This window comes from Ursus maritimus, unplaced genomic scaffold, assembly GCF_017311325.1.
Source record: "Ursus maritimus isolate PB19 unplaced genomic scaffold, ASM1731132v1 scaffold_29, whole genome shotgun sequence".
Lineage (NCBI taxonomy): Eukaryota > Metazoa > Chordata > Mammalia > Carnivora > Ursidae > Ursus > Ursus maritimus.
The window spans coordinates 34,872,892-34,878,861 of record NW_024425452.1 but is presented as its reverse complement, the minus strand read 5'-3'; positions in this window follow the sequence as shown (position 1 = coordinate 34,878,861).

Sequence of the window (5,970 nt, the reverse complement as noted above, 5' to 3'; positions counted from 1 at the left end):
TATATAATCATAGCAAAAGTTTTGCACTTTCAAAATTTTTAATCAATAGGTGTTTATTGAGCATCTACTGTTTACTTGGCGTTGGACACTGGCTACAGCAGTGAAAAACTTTTGGTGTCTTCAAATGCCTTGTAAAAGTTGAAATGCTGGTTTCCTGGAAAAACCTTCTTACTAGAATATATCAGAGTTGGCAGGAACAAAAGTGTTGCCTCTTGGCTTCTCTGTGAGTTGGTGCCCTTGCCCTTATTACAATGTTACATATCCCAGATGGTCACTGCAAAATGCTTGCTCCGGTGCCAGGGTACAACAGGGATGCATTATCGCCTTAACTCTGAGTTTGTTTTGTGGTTTTCTTTGGAAACCCTAACATCATTTAAATGCAATTTTTTCAATTTGGCTCTGTTTACAGAACTGTAATAAGATATTTCTCTATTAATAGCAGGAAGGGAAAACCTTGATTGTTTAGGGTTTTGGAAAACTCCTGCACATTTTTCTTGAAGGCATTTGGTGAAATGGATTGCAGGAGATTTGCGGATTCCTTTTTCTTAAGTTGCCTAAATAAATTTCAAGGGAAGATCAGCTAAACTGCATGTTTTTCAAACAAAATAGAAGCTCTCACTCCGCAACAATAAAGAGAATCTTAAAGGAACTTCTATCAAGGAATGTTACAAGGTTCCAATAGTGCCTTGCCTTAGGGAGGGTTGGCTCAGAATGAATGAACATCAGGGTGGGTCCCTTACAGCTTCTGCTTTTGTTTTTGTGAAGTTGATCATCTTGTTGGGTGGGGAAGAGAAGAACTAGAAATTGTGTATGTTTAAATGTCTCCTGCCTGCTCAGTTTTACTCAAGGAAATATACACATTTAGAGCCAGAAGATCCTGAGAGATCAAGTAGGGGAGTTGTGTGTGGAGAAAGAAGTGACCTTCAGAGGTGACCCATGTTGGCCGACCCACAAACTTTGGACAAGATTTTCAGCAAATTCAGTGGTAGTCTCTAATGACAGCAAACATTTTCAATCTTCCTTATCCTTCTTCATGTTTCTCCCTCAGCCCTGAGTGTCCTTCAGACCTACATTTTCATTTTTCAAAGACTGACTCAAGTCTTTCTTCAGTGAAGCTTTTCTAATTTCCATTCCCTCCATCTTCCTTTCCCCAGCGGAAATAAACTCTCCCACTAAAATATTTTCACAGCACGCTGTGCATACTTCTTTTAAAGGGATGTACCTCAACATCTGCTTCTCACGTAGGTCAACTAGCCCAGCTACTATGGGAGGCCGCAAAGGGAGGGGGCTGTATCTCTCTCTCTCTATCTCTCTCTTTTTTTTGCCACAGCATATAGTAAAGATAAAAGTGATTAATGAAGGAATGGATACATGAATACATGTGTCAATAAATGAATAAAGTAATTAATTTTGGGATTTTGTAGGCCTCGCATGGAACCTCAGATTCCTAGATCTAGAGGTTTTGTTTGGTAAGCTGCCAATTTGCCATTATCAATGAAGATGCAGAGGACTGTGGCTTCAACTAATCTTTGACAAAGAAGGAAAAAACATCCAGTGGAAAAAAGACAGGCTCTTCAATAAATCGTGCTGGGAAAATTGGACAGCTGTATACAAAAGAATGAAACTTGACCACTCTCTCACAGCATACACAAAGATAAACACCAAATGGATGAAAGACCTCGATGTGAGACAGGAATCCATCAAAATCATACAGGAGAACATAAGCTGTAACCTCTTTGACATCGGCCACAGCAACTTCTTTCATGACACGTCTCCAAAGGCAAGAGAAACAAAAGAAAAAATGAACTTTTGGGACTTCATCAAGGTAAAAAGTTTCTGCACAGCAAAGGAAACAGTCAAAAAAACTAAGAGGCAGCCCATGGAATGGAAGAATATATTTGCAAATGAAACTACAGATAAAAGGCTGGTATCCAAGAGCTATAAAGAACTTCTCAAACTCAATACATGAGAAACAAATAATCAAATCAAAAAATGGGCAGAAGATATGAACAGACACTTCTTCAATGAAGACATACAAATGGCTAACAGACACATGAAAAAATGTTCAAAATCATTAGCCATCAAGGAAATTCAAATCAAAACCACATTGAGATACCACGTTATGCCAATTAGAATGGCAAAAATTGACAAGGCAAGAAACAGCAAATATTGGAGAGAATATGGAGAAAGGGGAGCCCTCTTACACTGTTGGTGGGAATGCGGGTTGGTACAGCCACTTTGGAAAACAGTGTGGAGATCCCTCAAAAAGTTAAAAATTGAGCTACCCTATGACCCAGCCATTGCACTACTGGGTATTTACCCCAAAGATACAGACGTAGTGAAGAGAAGGTCCATATGCACCCCAATGTTCATAGCAGCATTGTCCACAATACTTAATTGTGGAAGGAGCTGAGATGCCCTTCAACAGATGACTGGATTAAGAAGATGTGGTCCATATATACAATGGACTATTACTCAACTATCAAAAAGAACGATTTTTCAACATTTGCTGCAACATGGACGGCACTGGAGGAGATAATGCTAAGTGAAATGAGTCAAGCAGAGAAAGACAATTATCATATGGTTTCACTCATTTGTGGAACGTAAGGAATAGCAGGGAGATCGGTAGAGAAGGAAGGAAAGCTGGGGCTCAGTCTTAGTCTTCTGATGCTTAAATGGTGTCTGACAGCACAGAAGAAAGGAGATTAGGGCAGTAATAATGATTGGGGAAAAAAATCCTGACTGGGAGGGGAGGAACAGAGAAGAGAAGGGGAAGGAAGGGAAAAAAGCAAAGAAGGTACTTCTTGCTGATTTTAACTAAAACACAAAGCTCCTGTCAGAGAAAGCAATTGGATGGCAGGAGCAATCACCAAAACATATCCTTCAACACAACTTCCTCTTTCTACCTGCTTCCCATAAGCAACCCCCACCACGAATGGGTAGCTGAGGGATTCAGAGCTGGGGTGAAGCCAGTGGGAAAGTCTTAGTTAAGAGTAGTTAAAAAGATAAACTGAGGCATATTAAATATTTTAAGAGTTTATCTGAGCAAAAATCAATTCTAAATGGACAGTACCAAATTGGAAATGGTTAGGAGCACTCCCTGAACAGGAACTTGGGGACAGACTTTTATAGAGGGAGGCAGAAGCCAAGTAAGGAAATGATTGACTGAACATAGCTTAAAGCCTAGTTGGCTGTTTGTGCTGGTTGTCTTTAGGGTTTTGATTTCCTAACTGTAGAGTTTTACAGGTGCAGATTTTGGCTTGCTTCGGGAGGCTGCCGCATCAGTCCAATGGCCTCTTTAATTAGCAGAGTTTACTACTAGAGACTGGAAAGAGGAGAAATGAACTGTCAGCTGGCCCTCCTATGATCCCCCTGAAAACATGTGTCCAAAACTTCAAAATGCTATGGGAAATGATTGCTAAGAGTCAGGTCTTCATTTGAGAAGATTATTTTTTCTACACCTTTTAAAAGAAGGAGCAAATAGTTTGAGATCTTGAAAATCAGAGGAGAAGAAGAATGGTATCAACTTGTTTCTTGAAGGAAAAGTTTACCTTGTGCCAAAGTTCTCTGATCTTGGAGCTGTCTTAGTTGAAGGAAAATCCCACCAAATTTAAATTTTGAGATTGTTTGATGTCATTGCCTAATATTCTTTTAACATGAATTGTGATCCCAGATCTCCTTTACATATTTTAATTTCCAAATTAACAAATATTTATGGACATGATCTGTGAAGCAGGCATCCTTCTAGGCACTAGGAATACTGTGGTGAATAAGACACAGAACTGCCCTGCACACGTAGTGTCTGGTCTAACAGAGGAAACAGACATTGAACAACTCAAATGAATATGAAAGTCACCACAGGGGAAGTGTTCTCCATGAAAAGGACATCCATGGTGCTATGAGAGCATATACTAGGAAGAATGTGATTGAGGGAAGGAATACTGTTGGTCTTGATTTTAAGTTTTAGGCTTAAACCTTCAACACACACACTTGTGCCCCGGGCACACAATACTGCTGCCCCTCATACCGTGTGGGTCGTACTGGCTTTCCGAGTGTCTCACGTCTGCACACCGAGTACACCGGTGAGGTTGCTTTGCCAGAAAGTATGGGGAACGTCTCTTGTGCAACTGCCAGAGTGTGGCATTAAAAACATACGCCCGCGCCACAAATGAGCCTGACACACAGATGCAGCTGGTGTGTGTTTGCTTCTCACTGTCAGCTGACTAGCAAGCCGTGGATTCTCCTGGCAGTCATGACAGCCTATCAAGATTATTTAGGAAATCTCTATGGTCTGTTAGACCTTAAGTAAGGAAGACGGGAAGATTATTTTATTTACTGGCAAGAGGGCACGGGGAAATTTCATCATTTCTGTAACTGAGTGTTGCTCACCTATAAAAAACCAAGTGATTCATATTTTAAAAGTTATTTAAATAAGGAAATACATAAATTTCATCCAAGCGCCCTCTGTGTTAGAAGGGGGAGCGGGGGACAACTTATTATTTGCCAAGGACAAGGAACTCCCTTAGGAGCATATCACTGGGGCCCAAAATGAACTGAGCGCACAAGCTACTCCCCCTCCTCCCTCCCCCTCTCCCTCTTCCTCCCCCCAAATATATATGTAATTTTTTGGAATCAAACATATATTGTCCTTTTTGGAACCACTAAGCACGAAAACATGATGCTTATTAAATGTGATACAAAGCCTTATCCCTGGTCTTGTGCAACACATGAGTCAGTCACACCAGCCTCTTACTGCTTTGCAGTTTCTTCTGTCATCCGTTGTTTGGCATGCAATAGGCTCTTTTCCTTTTGAGAGGGAGAGAGAGGGTGGGGGAGGGGCACAGGGGGAGGGAGAGAGAGAATCACAAGTGGGCTCCATGCCCTGTGCAGAGCTGGACTCGGCTGGATGCAATGACCCTGAGATCATGACCTGAGCCGAAATCAAGAGTTGGATGCTCAGCCTACTGAGCCAGCCAGGCGCCCCTTTGAACGTGTCTTCCGCAGACTCTAAGGTGGCTTCTTCTACTTGTTCAGTCCCGTAAAACACGTGGTTGTTGCTTTGTGAGGGCAGGTGGAATTGATGTCATTCGTCCACTGATGAGTTTACTGCCGTCAATTTATGCCCCACCTTTCTGTCCGTGTGCCTTTTTACATGCACAATAGCCTTTTGTTTCAATATTGTATCCTTATGTAATCTTCTTAAAGACATTTTATTTTGCAGTTAAATTCAATCCTTGGTGTACCAGCAGTGCACAGAACTCAAAGCGATTAAAATAGGACCAGCATGGCTGAATGGGCACACAGCACTCGGGAAACCTTAGTATAACAGCTCCCTGTAAGATGCCATCTGCTCTAAGAAACATTTCTGTTTGGAAGATGTTAAAAGTGAAACAAGAAAGTTACATATCCTCGTATCTTTGAAATATGGTACATTATAAGGTCCTTAAGATATTTTATAGAATCTTTATGGAAAGTCTTCTATCTGACTGAAAGTTTAATGGAAATGAAATTAATCGTGGTATCTGCTCTCAATTTGCTTGTTGCCCCTGCCCCCGGCCCCTGTGCTCTCCCTCCGCTGTGCGGCTCAAACTCTCCAAGACCTTTCTTGCCTTCTAAGAAAGCAGAGGCTTTGCAGATACCTTCGAGGTGTTGTCATGTCCTTAAACCTGTTGCCCAGATTTTTAACTAAGCTCAGGGAAAGAGCACCTCCAGCAAGCGCTGAACAGCTTTGCTTCCTGCTCTGCGAACACTTGGCAGAAGCGTTGATGACAGTTGCAAGAATGTGGCGCACAGCAGTGTTCTTTACAGCAGTTTAATCGGTGTCATCAAATCCCCAGAAACCATGATTAATAGCAGCACTTGAGTTGTTCTCAAGTTGTATATTTGGCAGGAGTGAACTTTGATCTACGGTTTCACTTTAAAGAATCGTTATGACACGAACTTTTCTGTAATCCTTCCATCTAATTAAGC